This window comes from Zosterops lateralis (genome assembly GCF_965231275.1).
Source record: "Zosterops lateralis genome assembly, chromosome: 5".
In the NCBI taxonomy this organism is placed as follows: Eukaryota; Metazoa; Chordata; class Aves; order Passeriformes; family Zosteropidae; genus Zosterops; species Zosterops lateralis.
In genome coordinates, this window is record NC_139766.1 from 60,664,457 (window position 1) to 60,677,495 (window position 13,039).

A 13,039-nucleotide genomic window follows, 5' to 3' on the forward strand; every position below is an offset into this window, starting at 1 on the left:
TGTTTTAGAGGCGAATTAAACAAGTTAAAATACTTAAAATATCAGGGAGAAATGGATAGTAGTTTCTCTGGATGGTAACTTATATTTTTTCAGTTACATGTTTTAGTCAAAACGCAATTGTTTTAATCTTTAAAGAAAATAATAATAATCTCCATTTGCAGTACACTTTTCAACTGCATCCAAATATAAGATCCCTCTTACTAAAAGTGAGAAGTAATTTCTGCTTGACATAGTTCTGAATCCAGAAAAACATGCTGCTTTATTTTTGGTATCCTTGTACTTGACATTAGAGAGAAAGGGAAAAAAATAAAAGCAAGCCTGCTTCTTCACTATGTTTCCTTATCACAGAAAAAGTAGAGAACTTTGTGTGGAGTAGACCTCTTTCTTCATGGGTTAAATTTTCTTTGCTCTTCTTTCCTTGCACAATACATTAATACAAGACAAACTGAATTATGCATTACCTACAAGTACTGATAGTAGGAATCTGTATTGTACTGAGGAAGAAGTCTGCTCTCCCTTAAAACTTCCTGCTCTGCATTCCTGTGAAGAGTGTGAATCTGGAGTACAGTGGAAAGAAATGACAACTGGGGCAGTCACAATATGGAGCTTCAAGGTTACTTTGTAATTCCCTCAATTATCCTACTCCTAAAGACAAAGAACTGCCTGACTGCTGATTTCTTGTGTATCTCACCCTTTCATAGAAGTAGAAAATTAAGTGTAACTTCAGTGGTGAATTTTGTATATAAAATAAGTGGTAATTGAAGATATTAGCAGTTTAACAGGAGCCAACATACCAGAGGCAACACTGGGAGCTACTGAGAATTATGGAACAAGGGCATCCATTTGGAGGCTGAAGAGATAAATTAGATAACATTCTGTTTAAAGTTCTAGTGATGGTAACACTTCTTCAATGGCTATATGTATCTATATTTGTGATTTGTGTCTCAATAAGTGAACGTCTAGCATGCCGGCAGATTTTGTTGACTGTCAGAGTTATTTGGGTGCATGTCTGCTGTTGAGACCTGTAGTGCAAATGCCAATAATTCCAACAGAGATGGTCAAAAAAAGAATTCATAAAAGAATTTTATGTACATTTCATATAAGGATCGCTAACTGTAGCTGATGCAAATAGGAGGCAAACAAAAATCAACAATGGCAACAACAGAAAAAAAACCCCACAGGAACCTCAAAGACACAGAATGAACTTTGTATCTCCAATTTTAGGTCTTGCACCTAAGGGGGTTTTCTGTTCAACTTTTTTACATTACTTTTTCCAATCAGTTGTGAAACTCATTTATATCCTGAAATGATATGTGCCCCTTTAAGCTTGAGAATCCTGCTCCTCTTTAACAGTACTTCAGGGATAAACAGAGTATGATTAGAAAAGCCCTTTATGTCCTGGCAAGCGTGGTACCACAAACAAGTTTTGCCTGCTGAGATTCTCTTCCTTCTGTATTTCTGCCTAGTTTACCCTCTGTTACTTTCAGTATTGCAGTTTTCATTTCAGTTCCAGTTCACTCCAGGAACCCTGTGGCTACTGCATATTTAGCAGCTCTTCCAGTTCAATATCATTCTTCTCATTAGTGCTCCAAGCTTACTCTCATGATACCCAGATTACATCCAGGAAAACATAGTGTCACACTGTCAGCACAATCTGTAACATTCCTCATGTTTCGTGTGCCAAATCTCTCGTTAGTACTGGCATTACATTTTTAATATCTTTGTCTGGCAAAACATGACCTGGCACCAATTCAAGATTAGGATTTGCTGGCTTTGAGTTTCAGGTACAGCCTTTATTCTACCTTCCAGGAGAATGTCTGTGCATCCTATGATGAACTCATCACTTAGGAAATTCCTGCTGTGATAATAGAGCAGTATTTCTAGCTCTTTCAAACAGCTCAGTGTTGATAATCTACTAGATTTTTCTCAGTCTTTTTGAGGCTAGAACAGAGAAAGACAAGATACAATTGTAGTTGTTAATCCACAGGGAAATTTAATGAAAGGGAGAAGAAAGACAGTAAGTTTTTATTTCTAACTCTTCTGACTGAAGAATTTTTGTGTCAAAAAAATAAGAGTAGTTTCTGTATTCTTAGGCAAAAGAAATACTTAAGCTAGTGGGGGGGAAATTTCATTTAAATTCAAGTACTGCCATATTACCTTATGTCTTTCAACCAAGACTTATTTTCTGAATCAATCATTTCAATAACCAGGCAGGAAGAACCATTAATTACTCAATTTACCTCAACATTTATTAATAAAATAGATGTTTTGACTGGAGTTGTCATGGACAAAAGGGATAGGATTGTCAGAAAATAATGTTTAAAAATGCAAAGGAAAACGTGTTTCTATCTGCTGCCTTTGACTCAGTCACCTGACTTCACTTACAAGAGAGTTATTTATATCTTTGTGAGATGCCACTGCAACAACAAATATGGTTTTATTGTTCTTTTTATGTTTAGTGAAATGGATAAAAAACCTTATCAGCAGAATCAGTAGGCAAAAAGGATTGTGACTCCAATAAAATCCTAAAAAGAAGCCTACAGCCTAACATTGTCTGATGAGAAAACATTTCACAGGTCTTTCAATAAATAATCACCTGACTTGCTGCCTTCTAGAGGAAAGAAGAATAATTAAAGGTGCTGAAGGCAGGAAATTTTTGAATCAGATTTTGCATGTTGATTACATGAAATGCTGACCAGAAATTGTTTTCTGTGAGTAAAAAAACTCACTGGCAACTCTCAGTCCAGGTTTTTGTGTCTGCCAGGGCTGTGCCTCAGCAAGAGCCCTTGAGTGCTTGAAATCATCTGAACACTTTTAAGAGTTGATTTAAAATGCATTGTTTTCTTCATCCTACAAAGTCTCCAGTTGTTTTCTTGGGCAATAATATGTGCTTTTCACAAAATTTAGGTTTACATTCCTTGACTTTGGAGAACTTGATAAAATTTACACATTTTACCATAGATTGTCTGTGTTTATTTTGTTGGAGTTTTTTTATGATAGCTTTAAATACTGCATATTGTCATCAATTCTGAAGTCTTATGATCAATGGAGTTATTTGGTACCATCAAGTTCAGCATGATCAGGACTATTTCTAGTATTCCACACCTGAGCAGCCTTTGATATAATTTAAAAGGCATGCAGCAGCTAAACCTATAGCTTTGAAAATACAATCCAATGAGCTTTTGTTCTTACTCCCAAATATGTAGTCCCTCAATATTCTTCCAGCCTCCTCTTATGGATGTAAGGAATGGTACACTCCACAGTGTGACTGCATTCTTTTGTGTTGTGTAAAAAATTGCATTTTCATCCTACTGATTCACATTTTTGAAAGCTCTTTAAGGTGTTTTGTAGTCATTTTTCTGTAAAAGATGTGGCTAGCACAAAATTTCTAATGTTTTGGAAAACAGCCATCTGACCAAGTGCATTTTAGACTGAACGTGTGTGTGTGTGACTTTGTCATTCATTAATAAAAGGAATATCCATAAAGGATGGGAGAGTCAGAAGTGAGATATAAGATCAAGGATTATGCTAAACAAATTCAGTTAATATTTCTCTACTGTAACTTACCAGAACTGTGTTATTTATGGGCCATGTTGGTAATTGTGTCCAACAGCAGAACAGGCTGGATCATAATGTAATAAACTGCTTTTTTTACTGTATCTCTTGTCTAAAGTACACTAATTCCAGGAAAACTTCTAATGTTGCCTCCTCTCTCTCAGCAGCCTATGCACTGTGTGCTAGTCTGGAGATAGGGAGAAACTGAAAGAATTTTAGAGACAGACTTTGGGGTTCTCAGAAAATGCAGCTGAATATGAAGTAAAGGAATAATACACGCTATTGTTCATTATATATAGTGTGTATATACTTATAATCATTATTGTTCACACTGGTAAATAAGAACTATGACTTTAAATTATATGAAGGAGGTGAGTGACCAAGTACAGACTCCAAGGCTCTCCCTGTGCCAGAGGCACAAAGGCTCACATCTTAATAAGACTGTTTTGAAAGTAGTTCAAATGCTTCAGTCCCCTATTGAAATTCACAGGATGGCTTCTGCACCATTTTATGGGGCTTCTCAAACAGAATAATTTTCTCCCTTTTGGAAAAATACAGTGTCTAAAAATTCTGAAAAATATACATTTAGGGAAATTATTAGGAAAACAAAAAGCTGAGAGGTGATTCTGTCTTTTTTTCTTTAAAAATTGGTAAACTTGTGCTGCCTCTTCTTCATTCACATCACCTAGCACTCATCACTTTCTAAATTTTATCTTGTCTCACCTTTAGCTTTTAAAAATATCAGTCATTTTTTATATTAATGCTAGATACACTCTTAAAATATTCTTAGTAAGTCTTAATGCAGTCTTAACTATGTGTTGAAATAGACCATGTTTGTATATAGATGTTGATGATATGGAACAAGTATGTTTCAGAAAATCAGCCTATGTGGTTCACAGCTATTATATTATTTATTATTAGTTGGGATTTGTTTTTTAAGTCTGTGTCAAGAGTGTTTAACTGATATTTTTAGCAAGTGAGAGTGGTTACTGCTTGGGCTACAGAAAGAATCAAGTGTGAGGAGAAGAACTGAAGGTGACAGGGAGATTTTTCAGCACAGTGGCCAGAATGCAGCAGATTCTCGGTGAAGAGCCTGAAACACGGTATAAACATCTGTGTCAGTTTTGCCAGGAGTGCAGTAGCTTGTTCTGTTTTCTGTTGATGGCTGAAGTTTGTCTGAAAAGAGGGGAGTGCTGATATTCAATGTTCTCATGCTTTGTACAAATGCAATATCCAAGGGGTTTTACTGTGATTTCTTTTAAATACCAACATAAATAATTGGGAATCGCTAGACAGGATCAGATCTAGGTCAGGTGTGTGGGTTACCTATACCATATTTAAGAGGAGGGCTCATGGAATGTTTTCATGTTTAGCCATGGATTAATGTGTTAGAAATTCCTTCCTAGTCCTTGCTCAGAGCTGGCAGGTTTTTTATGACTAAGTGGTGTTATAGGTTCAAGAAAATCACTATCATCCTGGCTGTGATTGTGAGTGTTCTTGTCATCAATAGTTATATAAAAACATTTTACCCGGAGGTGAATTTGGATCTTATCTAGGCTTTTTGCCATCTGATGTTTCGTATGGAAACATCTAAAAACACATTTCCTTTAGACACATCCTGTGCTAAGTATTGTTGGCATCCAGCTGTGTTTTCTCAGACAAGCTCCCTAGATCAGCAGAAAATGGTTTCCTAAATAAGGTGAATTGTTCTTTCTTGTGGAAAAAAAAAAAGTTGGAAGTGATGTTCAAACTGCAGTATATTGTCAGACCCTTTAGTGTAGCTTTATGCACTGAACTAGCATAGCTTTGTGCACTGCATTGTCAATGCTTCTACATAAGTAGAGTTCCTATCCAGTTTAAAAAATGAAAATTCTGAGGGCAGAAATTCAGTCCTGCTTGATTTTATAGAATGGTGCAAAAGAAATTGAATCTCTTGCCCAGCCACTTCAGGAGAAAACATTGATTTGAGGCTCTTAGAAGTTTTAGGTTTGACTGCAGCATTGATGAAGAGAAGAGTCACAAAACCAAACAGCTGGCAGGAGTTATGCTCTGGCAGTGCCCTGATGGTGACAGGGCCAAAGTAGGAACAGCCAGTTGGAAAACTTCTGAAGTGGCCCTAGGGCCTCTCCACGTGCCCATCCTTTCCTTTCCTTTGCTGCATACACGAGCAGAGGTGTATCTAGTGGGTTTATGCTCAGGAGGGAGAATGGATACTCATAAAGAGCCAGAGATCAGACTGTATTGGGTTTGTTTAATATTGAGATGGTTGTTGTCATTTAGACTTTGTAGAGAATCTTTTATTGGGGCTGTCTGCAGACATGCCAACCAGTCTAGACCTTGGGCCAGCATGAAAACAGCTCTCTGCTGCAATCCCTTCCTTACCTAAAGCTCCCCAACAATCTTTGGACACAAAGAAAATCAAAGCCAAGACAAAGAAACTGTGTTCAGTGCATGTGTTCTGTAACAGAAGCCTTAGGTCATCTCAGGAGTCACAGGCAGCGTATCAAACACCTTCCTTCTCCTGGGTTTCCCAAGCCAGCTTTCTTTTCTGCATCCTTGAGAGATTTTTTTCTGGGATCTTTTTCCCTGCCTAGATACATCCTTTTATGTTCCTCTTATAAGTAACAAATTGCTGTTTTTATTAAGACTCTGTAGTCTGAAGATAGTCAAGACTTAAATGATTTACATTTAGAATAAGCCAATCTATTTTGAAAAGTAAAGTGTTGTTCTTCCACAATTTTATGTATTTATGAAACCATATTTCTTTTGCCAAAAAATCCACCTCTCTTTATTCTTTTCTGTAATCACCAGAGATACTTTGTGATTTTTTGAACTGGTTTTGAAACATTTATTATTTTTTTGTTTCTCTTCATTCCTTATCTGTTCTCTTGTGTTTTCTTGTCTGTTCTTCACTTTTCTACTGCAAATTATTCTTTCTCCTTTTTTGGCCCTACACCTTCACTCCGAATTCCAATTTTATGCATACTTATGTCATTGTTTAAGGAGTGTAAGTCATTTATCTCTATACCCAGTAGCTGGCATCTCAACTTTCATCTTCTTAGGTATATTTTTTGTGCTTGTAGTAGGACCAATAGGAGGGTTTTGAGAGTTTTTTCAGTGTTTTCCTACTGTTTCCACACTGTTCTTCATGTGTTTTTATTGCACTGGGATCAGAGAATGAAGTGGAAAGAATTACACTTCCTATTGAGTAGCTTGACAAGTTGGTTAATAGAAAACTGTGAAGTATCAAAATGGCCTTTAAATAGATCTTAATCACCTGTGGGAATGGATTGACTAAGTTTAAGTACACAACTGGGTGATTAATTAGCTTGAAGATCCAAATGCATGCTTAAGTAGATGACCATGCCTCCAGGCTCATCTGCTTGTTCCTACTCACTCAGTTAAGCATTCAATATTATCTATAATACAGAATATTCCCATGGAAGGCCTCATACAGGTCTTGCCATAGAGCCAAGTAATTTTTCAGTGTTTTTCATAGTGTGTCATACAGGTACATCGTTCTGAACATGGAGCTACTATCTTGCAATATTGACATTAATAAGTATCTGATACAGTAATTGACATAGAGAGCGTGATTTGAAATTGTTCTTACTCTAAGGTTTTGGGATTTTTTTTTTTCCATTTTCACTACAGTAGTTTAATATCGTTGGTTTTTCTTAAAAGTATGGCATACTTTCTAATTTTGGGGATGTTGAGCTGCTACAGATATTAATCAAACATAATGTAGCTGGTGTCAGCTCCTGTGGGGAATTAATCTTCCACAGCAGTTTTTGAAATGGGAACTGCAAGTGCCCAACACCCCTCATAAGTAAACCTTATGCTTATTCCTCTGCTAATGCCAATGTCTATGAAAGCCAGTACTCAAGCCCTGTCTGTCTTGTGAAGGTGGATTTCACCGTCTGGTATTTATAGGTCACATGAACAGAGACACGGAGCTGCCTGACTGTGTCTGTGCATCCCAACTGGGCATCTGTTAGCACTGTGCATTTCACTCATTGCTGAGAGAAAACTGAAGCTGAAACATGGAGGATGTGCCTCAGAGTAATCTTGCTCAGCTCATGTTGTGTACCCAGGGAATTTGACAAATAGGGACTTCAGACCATACCCAAGGTGTCAAGGAAAACCAGTTTTTAGGAACCAGGAGGGGAGAGGGATGTGGATACTGCACAGTATCCACTGACTTCTTATCCTGGGTGCAGCACTTGCAGCCCTCTGTTTACCTCACACTTCAGGCTGCTGCTGGAGAACGTCATTTCAGGGTGTTATAGAGCAAAGTTCTGTGACTCCAGAAACTTTCAATCTGCCAGACAATGCCTTGAAATGTGTAATTCTCCAAGAGTGAGCTTGTTATTTTTCCTTTAGCTCAGTTCTGAGAACAGTATTAAATCAAATTAAGTTTCATTTTGTTGATATTCATACAAGTATGCCCACTTATGCTGCTGATTTATTAAAAAACTATGGATATTGATCTAATACCAATATCCAACTATGACGGACAAAGATCTCTAACAGTTTAAAGTTAGAAAGTGTATGTTTATTACGACGCCGGGCAGCGTGCGGGATAGCTCCCAAAAACACACGCGCAATTTACAGATCATCACAGGGTCTTTTATCTACAGGAGTATTGAATACACAAACTACAAATGCATATTCATGACTCTGGTACCTCCCATTCCCCGCTTCTTACGGTAATTAGCCCAAAAAGCCATCAAGCATGCGTAGTTTGTTTTTTGAAATGGGTCGGTGGTCCTTTTTTATAGGGTGAGGTCCCAAAATGATGAAGTAAGATGGGTCTTCCTCTCTTGACTTTTTAACCTTTAGTGTTCGTGACAGCTAAATCCTGTTTTTCCCAGGACTGTTTGATTTATGATTGTATTGTGTTCATGGGGTCTATTGATTATTTAGGATGCAAAAGCCTAGTTTGACAGCTTCTCTGATTTATCAGTTCTTTCCAATAATTATCAGTTCCTTCAGTCTGGCTTCTGTTAGCAAAAGCGAAGTCCTAGCTACATTATCTCAGCACTATTTATTTTGACTACAGTCTTTAATTCTTCTAAATCAATGCCTCACTGCAGTAAGAAGAGAATTGAGGTGAAACACTGATGACTTCAAACATCAAGAAATCAACTGATATATTGAAGGACAACTGGATTTCTGTTCTTGCCATCTCTTAAAGATCTTGAAAAGGCTCATTGTTCATACGAGGAAAAATAAGACTTTAAAAAATGTCACTAATGACTGCAGCAAGTTAACTGTGATTACCAAAACCAGCTGAGACTAATGACACAGAATTTGATTTCGATACATTTAGTTTTGTTCGGTTATTTTATTTTGATAAAATATTCCTTTTTCTCACATACTTTGATAAGTTTTTAATGATTGTATTCCATTAGCCATTTGGAAGATGGGTGTGCATGTGGAGTACATGAACATATACGTGTGTACCTACAGAGAGAGAAACTGTATGGCAAAGTGAGGAGAATGTTGCATTTATGTTAAAAATTGTGAGCCAAATACTGCTTTTTTTATGCTTATAAAATCTTACTGTTTTGAGGAGGGTGGCACAGCTATAACTATAAGTAGATTTTGCCCCTTTGAGCTGCATTATCAAAAACTTCAAGACAAGCAGAGGTTGAAATAATTGGGGAATTTCTAGGTATGATATTCATGCTGGAGAACATAATCTAAATAAGAAGGAGGTTCTGACAGGCTCTTCTAATAACTGGATTTTAGTATATTTTGTATTTCTAAAGAATATTTTTTGCTGGGAAACACTGAAAAATATGTTACAGCCCTAATCATAGTTGTAGTTCATTTAAGGAATGATCATGCAACTAAAATGTGGAAGATACAGGAGGAGTCCTAATACACCGTAGGAAAATATGGGGTTAAAGTGGACTATATTTTAAGCAGTGTTCAGTTGACTTGCTGTGTGGGGAGAGACTGAGCAGTCCTGGCTAATGACTTGTAGGTACTGAATCCTCAGGTCTCTCAGGTGGTTTCCCTCGACCAGTTTCAGCAGAATGATGAAAAGGTTGAGATAAAATAAACTGACAGTTGCTACTCATCGCAGGCAGCAAGCTGTACCCTGGCAGATGAGACCCTGGGAGCCCTCTTTTTTAAACAAAGGCTTTCACTGCAGTGAGCAATGAACTCCACACAAAAAAGGAAAAGGGGAGAGAGATTGGCAGCTGGTGACCGACAGGAGGAGGGAAGGGAGGGAAACTGAGAAACACAGCAATTGTTGGCTAATTAGAAGCCATTCCCACCTACTTAATACCAACCCATTAAGCAGAAAACACTTTTCATCTTACTCTCGCTGCTACACATGACATTATACTCCAATCAATACCCTCCCACTGGCTGCCCCACTGCCCACAAATGAATACATTGCAGTTCAAGAATGCAGTAATTGAGTTGGGGCAGTGAAACTGCAGCTCACAGTCAAGATCTTTCTCTGAAGATACAAATGTAATGTTTGTTGCTTGGATAAAGAAATCAAATCCTTGTATTGACAGATGTCAAAAATTGGCAAATGGATGAAGTCAGCAATGGATCTATTTTAACCTTGTATTGAAGTGACAATGAGAGTTTATTTTCAGAATGGGGTTTTTTTTCCTCATTTGAATAAGAGATCTAGAGGGTTTGCACCCAAGTGTATAGATTTTTAAGAGTATTTTGAACTCTGTTCTTCAGTTATACCTACAAAATACATAAATGCACATATCCTTGAGTGCATGCAACAATACATCTTGTATTTACAGCTGCTTGATTATTATTTATTTTTAGTTTTGTAGGCTACATTTACTCAGGCTATTTCTAATTTCGTTTAGGTCTTCCTATGATTTTTAAGCATCACCTTAGAGTTTACAATTTAATCCACAATAATACCTTGTGCAGTAGATCTAGGCCTTAATTTTCAGTCATTTCAACATAATATTTAAGTTCTGTGTTTAGGTTCTTGCAACATTTCTCTTTCAAATTAAATCCCTTGTTCCCTGAGCCATCTGGAATTGATAATGCCATGCATAAAATAATGCTGTGTAAACTGCAGTAAAATTCTTTCTTCATATCAGTTTTGTTACCACAGAATCAAAACAGCAGGACACTGTCATGCTCCTCCTTGGTCGGACTGAAGACATCACTGTCAGTCTTTTGGAAGTACTAGAAGGAAGTTCCAATACAAGACATGACATCTCTCCATCCCTTTCAATTTCAGAGAGAACTGAGTATCAATTCAGGAACTAAGATTCCTTGCCGTGCAAGTTTGAAAACATTTTTGGGTGCAGATAAATTGCATGCTGTGACATCTGATATTTGCAGAAAGAGGCAGCCATCGCTATTGATGCTATTCATTGTCGTAGTATACTGTGGCATTTTCAGCATGGCATTTCTTCAGATGCTGTTTGCTCAAGTGCTTCTTATCTGCATAATTGTAGAACATGCTGTTATCTTGCCAGGCTGAGCCTTGAACCCTCGAGTCAGGCTTTATATACGTGCCATAACTTAACCTACTGCTTGTGGCTCTCCCCGTTTAACAGCCTGTCTATGTCTGAGTAAGAACAGTGGAAGCTGAGCGGAGTCAGTAAGGCTGACACAACAACAAATGTTTTGCATCTTTTGAAATTGTAAGCCAAATAACAACAAACTGCTACTTTGTTGCTTCTTTCCAGTTATATTTTAATAGTTTAGGCTTATTACTTAAATTATCATCAATGTTAGCTCATCTAATTTGCTTCCCAGTATTGTAAAGCATCTCATTCACCTTCTTTGGGTGTACTCCCTGGGCTTCTTTTGATATGTATTTAATGGCACTTTTAGAATGAGATTTGTCCTCAGTAAGGTCTGTAAGGGGGAAATAATTGTCTTCTGATGGAAAGATTTGAGATCTTCACCGCTTGTGATGGTGCAGGTGCTCCAGACTTAGGAGTTGAATATGGTAAGACATGGAGACAGAGGTTTTCTTTATTTATAGATACTTGGATAGGACAATCAAACCTACATTTAGTTTCCACATAGGTATAATCTGCTATTTAAAATAATCTGGTTCTAACATTTGTCCCTGTGAACTCTGGTACTTTGATTCTTTTCAACACAGAAGTGTACAAGTTCAGTCTTACTTTGACTAGATGCCAGTTAGAGGGATCAGAGGCAGGCTAGGAAAAAAGCGGAGAGCAGTTGGCAGTCTTTGTGTTTCTCAGTGCCAAAGCCTGTGGGGTTAATTTGAAGATGCCCAAATCACCTTGGCAGAATCATCTCCAGTCTTTTCCAGAACTGTGGAATTTAATGAGCCAGGACAATAAGCATAGGATCATAGAAAAATTGTAGTGGAAAGGACTTCAGGAAATCATCGCCAGCCCCTATACAGGAACAACAATACAAAGCATTTTTGTAATTTCCAAGAGAAGTTTGTCTTGTCTGTTCTTAGAAAAATCTGGCAATTGATTTTCCACAGTATCCACAGGCAATCTGTTCTACAGGATAAAATTATGCAGAAAAAAGGAATAAACCAGGAAGTTTTTTATTTGTCTAAAGTGGTCTGTAATTGAAACTCTGTGTCTATTGTTCAAATTCATCTCTTCCATGTTTGCAGTAAACTCAGAGACAGGAATTATCTGGTGCATACTAGTGTTTAGAAGAAAATTTTCTAGTGATCTCTGAAGAGGATGGTTATAAGGATTACTTAGTCTAAGTATAAATTATATATGATGGAATGTAATTCCTCGTTACAAGCATGACTGATGGAAGGAGGTAGAGAACGGATGCAAGAGTCCTGTTTCCCTTTTTGTTTATTTTCCAGTTATAGTGCCCAGTAGGATTAGTCTATATCACTCAGCTGAGCACAGTAGGTTGGTATCCACTGCAAAAGGGCAGGAAGGAAGACCTCGGGCTTCACGCCCAAGAAATAAACCAGTACAGAGGGGGAAGGGATGCTACGTATTCTTAAATGGTCTCCCTAAGTGCTGTGAAGCTTTGTTATTCAAAGTCTCATGCATAATTCAGGACTCTTCTTCTTACATAAGTTTCTGAAGCAGGGAAGCAGCTAGATTCCTTCATTCATTTTACCGAGTTAATCCACTCATACTTCAACTCTTCCTAGAGATGCAACTAATCTTAAATTAAATCCTTTAGATCCTTATTTATGATTGAGGATTTTTTTTTCTATGAACAAATAGAAGAACTGAACAAGCTCTTTATCAGTTCTAGATTAGATGTTTTGATACTTCAAAAAACCCAGACTGTTTTTTCTCATTTCAGAGTTCACTATTTCAATCCCTATCCTCAAAAAATAAAATACAGCACTACTGTGTGCCTTCACAACTTTGGATGCTCATAAAGCTATACCAAGCCCTGTTTGCCAGTCTTCTGCAATGAAAAATCAAAATATTTACAGGACAGATAGCTCACCTTTTGAGCCTTTGTCAAATGCTTTTATTCCCTTTTCGTTAATACTTATTTTTGC

The 13,039-nt window shown here is 37.3% G+C and overlaps 1 protein-coding gene across 1 annotated transcript in view; it reads left to right on the plus strand.

The window, feature by feature from the left end:
* Window positions 1-13,039, plus strand: part of TTC29 (tetratricopeptide repeat domain 29) — a gene marked incomplete at both ends in the record, with an annotated part of 101,797 nt that overhangs the window by 68,264 nt on the left and 20,494 nt on the right. The gene's annotated exons all lie outside the window — the stretch shown is intronic.